Raw genomic sequence first — 13,149 nt, 5'->3', positions numbered from 1 at the left:
CTCAACTAACCGCCTCGGACAGTCCTTCATACCAGCGGCCATCCGGCTCCACAACAGTGGGCAGGGACTGCTGCCAGACATCCAACTAGAACTAATAGGAACCCAAGGAGGACAATAACACTAGCTTATGCATACTGCACCTTATGTGAATACTGCACCGTATGTGAATACTGTATATTTCAGTTAGTTAGATAGTAAATTATATTGACTTATTTGTTTACACTGCTTGTGTTGTTTTTACTACCTGTACCCCCCCCCCATGCTGCTATGATGCCTGAATTTCCCCAATGGGATCAATAAAGGAATATCTTATCTGTAACAAGTGTTAAATGAACCTTTTATTTTCATTATTTATGTTCAGCAAATTGCACACCTATGGGCGTGTTTGCACTAGTATCTAATCCGCGCACTATCTTTTGGTAATATATCGCAAAGACGGAGCAGATACCATGCACAAATCGCGCGGTTAAACTCTTGAGCCCTAGATTCGGCCTAAAAATACATCCTTAAGTAAATGGAAGATTTCTCCACTCCTACAAGGTCCATTTGCATGTTCCTGGTATCTAGGGACATTTATGGATATCAGGGAATGTATTCCCAGTGTCAGAAATATTGTGTCTGTTACTAGGCTTGAGTAAATTGTAATGAACCAAAGGAGAATATAAATTACATTTATTCCTCTTTGACAGTGAATAACTTACTTACTTATCTCCATTACGCCGGCTGGCGCATAGGGCAGCAACAAAGTTTCAAGACATGATTGTCACCAGCTACAAACATGAACCAGTTTAAAAAGAGCTGACGACATTATTGTCACCAGTAGGTACAAACATGAACCAGTTTAAAAAAGAGCTGACGACATGATTGTCACCAGTAGGTACAAACATGAACCAGTTTAAAAAGAGCTGACGACATTATTGTCACCAGTAGGTACAAACATGAACCAGTTTAAAAAAGAGCTATAAGGACAGGATTCTCACCAGTAGGTACAAACATGAACCAGTTTAAAAAGAGCTATAAGGACAGGATTCTCACCAGGTACCGGGATGAAGAAGGGCTTTGACAATCACCAGGTGTTTACATAGATTATTATTTATTTATTGACTTTAATATTGTGGGTACATATATTTAAATGTATAAAGAACAGTACATGTATGTGTAGATATGTGTATGTATGCATTTAGACTTAGAATGATGTATATCTACAATCACTTAGTAGTAGAGAAAGGGTAGGATTAAATACGTTTATACTTCTTCCTACTCCTTTTCAGACATATAAAGTTAACATATATATATATATTGTTTCAACTATTTTGGTTTGTTGTTGCTATATATATTGCTTTATATATTGCGGTGAGACAACACACTCAGAGCGTCCACAACAGTGATATTATGATGAAGATGATGATGATGATGATGATGATGATGATGAACCCGTTAGGGCGGCGGTGTTGAGGCGGGGGGCGGTGGAGCCGTGCTTTCTGGCCGCCTCCAGGTTTCCAGCCAACCTCCGGTCCCTAGACTGGGAAGATAAAGTGGATGGGAGTTAAAAACCAGCACTAACAGCACCCATCACTTGTTCCTATAGTTAAAAACTAAATAAAGGGCTACAGGTCAAAGAAATTATAATAATAAGATAATTGAAATATATATATAATACTACTACTACTACTACTAATAATAATAATAATAATAAAAAACAGCACTAGTCATTTCCGTCTTTAACAGGAAACTCTTAATAAAGTATTCTAGTCTTTAACTATAGGAGTGAGTGATGTGCTTCAGTTTTTCCTTCAGACAAGTCGAACGCCGTTTTTCCATCTCACTTCTTGTGGCACAGATCTGCATGATTATGTTTACATGAGTAATGGGATTTCAATTCCATGCTGTCCCACATTTTGGACTGCCAGGACCATATCTGTGGAGGAAAAAACTATAAAACCTTTGAGGAGACAGGACAGTAGACCATGTCACACCAATAGGCTGATGCATACAAATCTATGCCCCTCCTCCACCTGGGACCATCTGACCACCTCTCTTTGTTGATGCTCCCAAAGTACACCCCACTCATCAAACGTGTGAAGCCCTCAGTCAGAACAGTCATAATATGGCCTGAGAGGACAGACTCTGAGCTGCAGCAGCGGTTCCAACACACGGAATGGAGTATGTTTGCCACTCAGGCCGCCCTGGACTCCCACACGGACTGGAGTATGTTTGACACTCAGGACACCCTGGACTCCCACACAGACTGGAGTATGTTTGACACTCAGGACACCCTGGACTCCCACACAGACTGGAGTATGTTTGACTCTCAGGCCCCTGGACTCCCACACAGACTGGAGTATGTTTGCCACTCAGGACACCCTGGACTCCCACACAGACTGGAGTATGTTTGACACTCAGGACACCCTGGACTCCCACACAGCTGGCCCTGAATGGCATCCCCGGCAAAGTGCTCAGGAAGTGCGCTGAGCAACTGTCCAGGGTCTTAACTGACATCTTCAACCCGTCACTATCCCAGGCAGTTGTCCAAAACACATCTCTGCCTCGAGCCTTAATGACTTCCGCCCCGTTGCACTCACCCCCATCATCAAGAAGTGCTTTGAAAGGCTGGTCCTGGCTCACCTCAAATCTGGCCACTCACCCTCACTGGACAGTCACCAATCTGCCTACCGTGAGAACGGGAGCACGGAGGACGCCATCTCCTCAGCGCTACACTCTCCCACCTGGATGAGAGCAATACCCATGTGAGAATGTTGTTCATAGACCTCAGCATTCAACACCACCATCGCCTCCAAACTCATCTCCAAACCAGTGGTGACCTTCTGGAAACCAAGGACCTTGACATCAACCCCTCGGTCTGCAACTGGATACTAGACTTCCTAACGAACAGACCTCAGTTTGTTAGGTTAATCTCACCTCCTCCACCCTCACCCTGAACACCGGCGTGCTACAAGGCTGTGTGCTAAGTCCCCTTTCTCTACTCCGTTTTTTCTCTACCATGAAACTTGGGTATTGCAGATTAAGTTTTGATTTTCCTATGTTGGCTTATGTTCTTTTCGGGAACGTTTTTTGTTGATAGTTGATTTTTTGTTTGTTTTTTCTTGCAAACTTAAACTTTTTTTGTTCTTATCAGGATCGGTTTTTGTTGATTTTTGACGTTGATATTTTTTTGTTTGTTTGTTATATTTTGAAACATTTAACTGTTTTGAATTAGTTTTTGAATTAGGGGTAGGTTGCTCTATAAGCTTCAAACCTATCCTTTTCGTTTGTTTATTTGTATTTGTAAACATTCAAAGTCAAGGTAGACCGCGCTCTCAGTATCTGACAGCTGCCCCTCCCATGTATCTGTATCTGGCGAGTTAGTCTACAATGCCCTCTAGAGGGGGAGACAGGCTACTATATTCATTTGTTTAATGGTACTGTACCAAAGGGAATGAATGAAAAGAACGTGTTATCCTGTTTCCTATAAGTGACTTTTATTACTTTTATTATCATGATTATATTATTATTACTATTATTATTATTTTTACGAATGGTGAAAAGTTTTCCTCTTTTCCTTCTGTTTTTGTTGTTTTTTTCTTATAGAATTTTGTGTTTGCTTTTGGCTTATTTAAGTTTCTGGTTTATATTTGTTTTCAACATTCTACATTATAAAGTCCTTACTATGGAGGTCAAAGTTGACTAGCATTCCCAAGCTCACCACAATGATGTCACTTCCTGCCCACATGGTATATAGCTCCCACTTTTACAAGCTACCATTGCTAGCCTATTAACACTGAAGATGCAACACCTGTTCCGAAACATGTCTGTACTATAGGCTGCCATTAAAAAAAAATTTTAATCTGAGAGTGCTGGTCCGGCCTTCGGCTTTCTTCCTTATTTGTAAACATTCAAAATAAAATAAGTCATTCATTCATCCCTGTTCACCCACGACTGCACTCCTATACATGGTACCAACCCCATAATTAAGTTTGCAGATGACACAACAGTGGTGGGCCTCATCAAAAACAACCATGAGTTGGCCTATAGGGAGGTCCAGCACCTGGTGGCGTGGTGTGCCGACAACAATCTGGCTCTCAACACCAAGAAAACCAAGGAGCTCATGGTGGACTTCAGGAAGACCAGACCCAGCGTCCACATCAACGGGACGGAGGTTGAGCGTGTCTCCAGCTTCAAATTCCTGAGAGTCCACATCTCCGAGGACCTCTCTTGGAACCTCAACACCTCAGCACTGGTCAAGAAGGCTCACCAGTACCTCTTCTTCCTGAGGAGACTGAGGAAAGCCCACCTGTCCCCTCAGATCCTGGTGAACCTTTACCAGTGTGCCATTGAAAGCATACTCACCAACTGCATCACAGTCTGGTACGTCTTTTGCACGGCCTCTGACCGGAAAGCACTGCAGAGGGTGGTGAGAACAAAGCATCACCGGTACACCACTCCCTACTATTGAGTCTATCCACCACAAGCGGTGTCTGAGGAAGGCACGCAGCATTGTCAAGGACACCTCTCACCCCAATCATGGACTGTTTGACGTTCTCCCCTCCGGGAGACGCTCCAGGAACCTCCGCTCCAGGTCAAGCAGACTCAGGAACAGCTTCTTTCCCTCAGCGGTAATCTCACTGAACTCTGTGCGATGTTGACAGACCCCCCCCCTCACCATATAAACTCTGACTCCATTGCCTACACCCTAGGCTCTGTTACCCATACTGTACGACTCTGAACTCTGTTGCCTATACTCAATTCATACCTCCCAACTGCTTTCACTGTCTACCCATATACTCCGCATGATAGCATGTACAGTAGTGCTGAATATACCACATATTTACACTTATATATAAGGTTTCTCTCCTCCACATTGAATGTGGTGAATTTTTTTTCTATTGCTAGGTTTTAGTGAGTTCTTCCTTACCTTCGTGTGGGGTATGTCTGGAAGTGTTGCATTCATTTATTTTATTTATAAAAAAATATTTGGACTTCATGGTGTTTTTGTTTTGTTCTTGATTTATTGTGATGTTTCTTCTTGACTTGTTTAAAGACGACGTGTCCGGTCCATGGGGACATTAACGTGTGTTGTCGGGCCTTACAAATAAATTTGATTTGATATCACCGCATATACTGTATTCTGTATATACCCATATTTGTCTGAATACCTACATATAACCCGTCATATACTTGCTTGTGCACCTGCACATAACCCATAGCTCTATATGATAGCATGTACTATAATTCTGTATATACCATATATATATATTTATTCTCACTGCATATATACCTACCCTGTCTGTACTTACCTGCACAGTCCCTTACTATTTATATATATCCTACTCTTGACTTACTAGTTACGCTGCTTGCCAGTAGTAGTCATACTGTCTCTCTCATATATATATATAATATAACTCTGTACATACATTTGATTAGCACTACACTCAGTACTACTAATATGTATATTGTGTACCCAGTTAACCACCTGTACATTGTATATTGCTGTTGCACTTTACTGCTACATTTGCACTCTGGTTGGATGCCAAACTTATTTTTGTTGTACTGTACTTGTGCTGTATAATGATGACAATACATTTGAATCGAATCGAATCCATGTTACTGACCAAAACACAGTGATGGCTGTTGGAATGTAGAGCTATTATTTTAGGGTCCTACTAATCACCCCAAAGTACCAGAAAATACCAGAAAATACCAGAAACTACCCCAAAATACCCCAAAGTATACCCCAAAATACCAGAAACTACCCCAAAATACCCCAAAGTATACCCCAAAATACCAGAAACTACCCCAAAATACCAGAAAATACCAGAAACTACCCCAAAATACCCCAAAGTATACCCCAAAATACCAGAAACTACCCCAAAATACCCCAAAATACCAGAAAATACCAGAAACTACCCCAAAATACCCCAAAGTATACCCCAAAATACCAGGAAATACCAGAAAATACCCCAAAATACCCCAAAGTATACCCCAAAATACCAGAAACTACCCCAAAATACCCCAAAGTATACCCCAAAATACCAGAAACTACCCCAAAATACCAGAAACTACCCCAAAATACGCCAAAGTATACCCCAAAATACCAGAAACTACCCCAAAATACCCCAAAATACCAGAAAATACCAGAAAATACCAGAAACTACCCCAAAATACCCCAAAGTATACCCCAAAATACCAGAAACTACCCCAAAATACCCCAAAATACCAGAAAATACCAGAAACTACCCCAAAATACCCCAAAGTATACCCCAAAATACCAGAAACTACCCCAAAATACCCCAAAATACCAGAAAATACCAGAAACTACCCCAAAATACCCCAAAGTATACCCCAAAATACCAGAAACTACCCCAAAATACCCTAAAATACCCCAAAGTATACCCCAAAGTACCAGAAAATACCCCAAAATACTCCAAAGTACCCCAAAATACCCCAAAGTATACCCCAAAGTACCAGAAAATACCCCAAAATACCCCAAAGTATACCCCAAAGTACCAGAAAATACCCCAAAATACCCCAAATAGTGTGTAATAGTGTAATAGTGTAATAGTAGTAATAGTGTGTAATAGTGTAATAGTGTGTAATAGTGTAATAGTGTAATAGTGTGTAATAGTGTAATAGTGTGTAATAGTGTAATAGTGTGTAATAGTGTAATAGTGTGTAATAGTGTGTAAAAGTGTAATAGTGTGCTAGTGTAATAGTGTGTAATAGTGTAATAGTGTGTAAAAGTGTAATAGTGTGCTAGTGTAATAGTGTAATAGTGTGTAATAGTGTGTAATAGTGTAATAGTGTAATAGTGTGTAATAGTGTAATAGTGTAATAGTGTGTAATGGTGTAATAGTGTGTAATAGTGTGTAATAGTGTGTAATAGTGTAATAGTGTAATAGTGTGCTAGTGTAATAGTGTAATAGTGTGATAGTGTAATAGTGTGTAATAGTGTAATAGTGTGTAATAGTGTGCGTGTGTGTGTGTGTGTGTGTGTGTGTGCGTGTGTGCGTGTGTGTGTGTGTGTGTGTGTGTGTGTGTGTGTGTGTCTCCACATTATGGCTGTAGTGACTGAGGCACTCTGTACTCTGGCTGCATCCAGGAAGGGATTAACGCAGTAAAGGTTTAGTGAGACAAAGAGTGAGACATAAAAAACGTAGAGGGCTCAGGAGGTAGAGCCGAGCGCTCGTCTGGTTAATCAGAAGATTCCCGGTTCGATTCCGGCTCCTCCCGGCGGCGTGTCCGAGTGTCCTTGAGCAAGACACTTAAGCCTTGCTCCTCCCGGTGAGCAGATTGGCACTTGGCATGGTCGCCTCCGCCGTCGGTGTGTGAGTGAATGTGAGGCATAAATTGTAAAGCGCTTTGGATAAAAGAGCTATATAAATAGCTCCTTCTCCCCCTCTTCTCCCTCTCTCTCTCTCTCTCTCTCTCTATCCATCTTTCTCTCTCCCTCCCTCCCTCTCTCTCCCTTCTTTTCTCTCTTCCTCTCTCTCCCCCTTCTCTCTCTCCATCTCCCTCTATCCCCCTTCTCTCTCTCCATCTCCCTCTCTCCCCCTTCTCTCTCTCTCCATCTCCCCCCTCTCTCTCTCTCTCTATCCATCTTTCTCTCTCCCTCCCTCCCTCTCTCTCCCTTCTTCTCTCTCTCTCTCCCTGTTCTCTCTCTCCCCCTTCTCTCTCTCCATCTCCCCCTCTCTCTCTCTCTCTCTCTCTCTCTCTCTCTCTCCCCCCTGGTTGGTTTCCCTTGTTCCACAGCTCCTCCATCAAGATGCCATACAAGTTGGAATCCATCTTGAGTGCTAGAGACCCAGACACACACACACACACAGACATACACACACACACGCGCACACACACACACGCACACACACACGCACACTATTACACACTATTCCACTATTACACACTATTACACTATTACACTATCACACTATTACACACTATTACACACTATTACACTAGCACACTATTACACTATTACACTATTACACACTATTACAATATTACACACTATTACACTATTACACACTATTACACTATTACACTATTACACACTATTACACTATTACACTATTACACACTATTACACTAGCACACTATTACACTATTACACACTATTACACTATTACACACTATTACACACTATTACACTATTACACACTATTACACACTATTACACTATTACACACTATTACACACTATTACACTATTACACACTATTACACACTATTACACTATTACACTATTACACACTATTACACTATTACACACTATTACACTAGCACACTATTACACTATTACACACTATTACACTATTACACACTATTACACACTATTACACTATTACACACTATTACACTATTACACTATTACACACTATTACACTATTACACTATTACACACTATTACACACTATTACACACTATTACACTATTACACACTATTACACACTATTACACTATTACACACTATTACACTATTACACACTATCACACTATTACACTATTACACACTATTACACTATTACACACTATTACACTATTACACACTATTTGGGGTACTTTGGGGTATTTTGGGGGTATTTTCTGGTATTTTCTGGTACTTTGGGGTATTTTCTGGTATTTTGGGGTATACTTTGGGGTATTTTGGGGTAGTTTCTGGTATTTTCTGGTATTTTCTGGTATTTTGGGATAGTTTCTGGTATTTTGGGGTGTATTTTGGGGTAGTTTCTGGTATTTTCTGGTATTTTCTGGTATTTTGGGGTAGTTTCTGGTATTTTGGGGTATACTTTGGGGTATTTTGGGGTAGTTTCTGGTATTTTGGGGTAGTTTCTGGTATTTTGGGGTATACTTTGGGGTATTTTGGGGTAGTTTCTGGTATTTTGGGGTATACTTTGGGGTATTTTGGGGTAGTTTCTGGTATTTTCTGGTATTTTGGGGTATTTTGGGGTAGTTTCTGGTATTTTGGGGTATACTTTGGGGTATTTTGGGGTAGTTTCTGGCATTTTGGGGTATTTTGGGGTAGTTTCTGGTATTTTGGGGTATACTTTGGGGTATTTTGGGGTAGTTTCTGGTATTTTGGGGTATACTTTGGGGTATTTTGGGGTAGTTTCTGGTATTTTGGGGTATTTTGGGGTAGTTTCTGGTATTTTGGGGTATACTTTGGGGTATTTTCTGGTATTTTGGGGTATTTTGGGGTAGTTTCTGGTATTTTGGGGTATACTTTGGGGTATTTTGGGGTAGTTTCTGGTATTTTCTGGTATTTTGGGGTATTTTGGGGTAGTTTCTGGTATTTTGGGGTATACTTTGGGGTAGTTTCTGGTATTTTCTGGTATTTTGGGGTAGTTTCTGGTATTTTGGGGTATACTTTGGGGTATTTTGGGGTAGTTTCTGGTATTTTGGGGTATACTTTGGGGTATTTTGGGGTAGTTTCTGGTATTTCCTGGTATTTTCTGGTATTTTGGGGTATTTTGGGATAGTTTCTGGTATTTTGGGGTGTATTTTGGGGTAGTTTCTGGTAGTTTCTGGTATTTTCTGGTATTTTGGGGTATTTTGGGGTAGTTTCTGGTATTTTGGGGTATACTTTGGGGTATTTTGGGGTAGTTTCTGGTATTTTCTGGTATTTTGGGGTAGTTTCTGGTATTTTGGGGTATACTTTGGGGTATTTTGGGGTAGTTTCTGGCATTTTGGGGTATTTTGGGGTAGTTTCTGGTATTTTGGGGTATACTTTGGGGTATTTTGGGGTAGTTTCTGGTATTTTGGGGTATACTTTGGGGTATTTTGGGGTAGTTTCTGGTATTTTCTGGTATTTTGGGGTATTTTGGGGTAGTTTCTGGTATTTTGGGGTATACTTTGGGGTATTTTCTGGTATTTTCTGGTATTTTGGGGTATTTTGGGGTAGTTTCTGGTATTTTGGGGTATACTTTGGGGTATTTTGGGGTAGTTTCTGGTATTTTCTGGTATTTTGGGGTATTTTGGGGTAGTTTCTGGTATTTTGGGGTATACTTTGGGGTAGTTTCTGGTATTTTCTGGTATTTTGGGGTAGTTTCTGGTATTTTGGGGTATACTTTGGGGTATTTTGGGGTAGTTTCTGGTATTTTGGGGTATACTTTGGGGTATTTTGGGGTGGTTTCTGGTATTTTCTGGTATTTTGGGGTATTTTGGGGTAGTTTCTGGTATTTTGGGGTATACTTTGGGGTATTTTGGGGTAGTTTCTGGTATTTTCTGGTATTTTGGGGTATACTTTGGGGTATTTTCTGGTATTATCTGGTATTTTGGGGTATTTTGGGGTAGTTTCTGGTATTTTGGGGTATACTTTGGGGTATTTTGGGGTAGTTTCTGGTATTTTCTGGTATTTTGGGGTATTTTGGGGTAGTTTCTGGTATTTTGGGGTATACTTTGGGGTATTTTGGGGTAGTTTCTGGTATTTTGGGGTATACTTTGGGGTATTTTGGGGTAGTTTCTGGTATTTTCTGGTATTTTCTGGTACTTTGGGGTGATTAGTAGGACCCTTATTTTAACATGTAGACCACTTATTTTAACAAGAAAATAACACTTTAAATGTGTGCATTGTGGCTTTTCTGCAGTTCAGCTGTGACAAGAACCGTCCCTCGTGAAACCAGCCATTCAGAATGCCAGCCACGCTGTGGTTAATAATGTGCGTGTGAAGATATCTTGATGCTTATGTACAAGACACATAAATCTTCTATTGTGTGTGGTCCATGTCAAGTCCTCGGATATGTGGGCTCCGAGGTACTTGAAACTGTTCACTCTCTCAACTGGTGCCCCGTCGATGCTGAGGGGGCTGTAGTCCTTGACCCCCGACCTCCTGAAGTCCACAATCATCTCTTTTGTTTTGCTGACGTTCAGGGAGAGGCAGTTCTCCTGACACCACTGTGACAGGTTCTCTACCTCTTCCAGGTAGGCCCTTTCGTCGTTGGCAGAGATCAGGCCCACCACTACTGTGTCATCAGCAAATTTGATGATGGTGTTGTTGTTCCGCTGTGCTACGCAGTCATGTGTGTACAGGGAGTAGAGGAGGGGGCTCAGAACACAGCCCTGGGGGGCCCCTATGTTGAGCGTGATGGATGAGGAGGTGCAGTTGCCGGCTCTTACCACCTGGGGTCTGCCCGTCAGGAAGTCCAGGACCCACTGGCACAGGTCATAGTTCAAGCCCAGGTCCCTGAGCTTGGCTATGAGTTTGGAGGGGACTATGGTATTGAATGCTGAGCTGTAGTCGATGAACAGCATTCTCACATAGTTCCCCTTCCTCTTGTCCAGATGTGATGCTGCTGTGTGCAGCACATGGGCTATGGCGTCCTCCGTGGACCTGTTGGGGCGATATGCAAATTGCAGAGGGTCCAGGTTGATGGGGAGGGAGGAACAGATGTAGCCCTTCACTAGCTTCTCAAAGCACTTCATGGCTATGGAGGTGAGGGCTACAGGGCGGTAGTCGTTGAGGCAAGCGGGCGTAGATTTTTTGGGTACAGGGATGATGGTGGACTTCTTCAGACAGGTGGGGATGACGGCCTGTTCCAAGGACAGGTTGAAGATGTCAGTGAATACCGGGGCCAGTTGGTCGGCACAGACTTTTAGGACGCGGCCGGGGATGCCGTCCGGTCCTGCTGCCTTCCTGATATCCACTTTTTTAAAGATCCGTCTCACCTCATGCTCTGTTACCCTGAACACTGAGTCTCCATCAGCAGACCCCCCCCCCCCCATTGCCGTGGTTTGTAGGCTGGTGTTGTTATTCACAGCCTCAAACCTCGCATAGAAGGAGTTGAGATCATTTGCTAAGGAGATGTCACTGTTCAGTTTGAGGGGGGTTCCTTTGTAGTCTGTCATTGTTCTGAGGCCCTGCCACATGCCTCTAGAGTCAGCCTGTTCAAACTGAAGTTCAACTTTATCCCTGTAACGCCGTTTTGCCTCTATTACTGCTCTCCTGACGTTGTATCTTGCCATCTTGTGTTCTTCCATGTTGCCTGTCACCAGCCCGGTGTTGTATGCTGATGTGCGCACTTTCAGAGCCTCACGGACGGATTTGTCTACCCAGGGCTTTTGGTTTGGGTAGATATTAATTTTGGTGGTGGGGATTATTACTTCTACCTGAGTACAGACATAGTCAATCACCGTTTCGGTGTATTCGTTAATATTGGCTGTGTTATCACGGAGTACACTCCATTCTGTGCTTCCCAGCACTGCTTGGAGTGACTCTACTGACGTCACGGTCCAACGTTTAACCTCTCGCGAGACCACCGGCGTTCGCTTGAGACACTGTTTGTACTTAGGCAAAAGAAAAATTGCAACGTGATCGCTTTTACCGAATGGACTAAGAGCCTGTGACTTGTACCCATTCTTAAATTGCGAGTATACATGGTCTAATATGTTCTCGCCTCTGGTGGGACAGGTCACATGCTGATAGAAATTCGGCAGCACCTTTTTAAGACGCGCGCTGTTGAAATCCCCCAAGACCAAAATGGCCGCGTCAACGTTAGCTGCCTGGAGTTTGTTTACCTCGTCGTGAAGTTTTGAAAGTGCGACCTCAGTGTTCGCGTGTGGTGGAATGTACACTCCGATGAGGATGATGGACGTTAACTCTCTTGGGAGGAAGAAGGGTCGACATTTTATCGTGATAAACTCCAGGTCTGGGGAACAGTGGTTAGACATTTCCTTTGTGTTGCCTAAATCGCACCACTCCTTGTTTATCATGAAGGCGATGCCGCCTCCTTTCTTCTTTAGTGACTCTAATGCCGTCCGGTCTTTTCGTAGAACGAAGAAATGGTCTGCCGGTTCTATTGCATGATTCGGGACATCTGGACTCAGCCAAGTTTCTGTGAAACAGAGGACGTTACAATCCCGAATGTCCCTCTGGAATTGGATCCTTGCTCTGATGTCGTCCAATTTGTTTCCTATCGATTGCACATTGGCCAACAATATGCTGGGCAATGTGGTTCTGTGTCGTTTGGACCTCAGTCTGTTCCGGACCCCGGCTCTCTTTCCTCGTCTTCGCGGCAGCTTTTTTTCTTGTCCGTGGCCGGCATAACAAAGGATCTCGGTGGGCCATTTCTGCTGTTCAGCGATCCGATCCAGAGAGCAATCCAAACGGTAAGTTTTTCTTAATCCAATGTCAATGATTGACTGACGGTCATACACATATAAT

The 13,149-nt window shown here is 42.5% G+C and overlaps 1 protein-coding gene across 1 annotated transcript in view; it reads right to left on the bottom strand.

The window, feature by feature from the left end:
- Positions 1-1,137: 1,137 nt before the first annotated feature.
- The window catches only part of LOC311234687 (uncharacterized protein), a 28,928-nt gene continuing 16,916 nt past the window's right edge, over positions 1,138-13,149 (bottom strand). The window contains exon 4 of the mRNA XM_084321931.1: positions 1,138-1,522. The gene's annotated coding sequence lies outside the window, so the exon portion shown is untranslated. The remainder of the gene's footprint in view (positions 1,523-13,149) is intronic.

The sequence above is a fragment of the Notolepis coatsorum genome, assembly GCF_963971535.1.
Source record: "Notolepis coatsorum genome assembly, chromosome: 1".
Classification (NCBI taxonomy): Eukaryota; Metazoa; Chordata; class Actinopteri; order Aulopiformes; family Paralepididae; genus Notolepis; species Notolepis coatsorum.
This window is presented reverse-complemented; position numbering and strand designations above follow the sequence as displayed.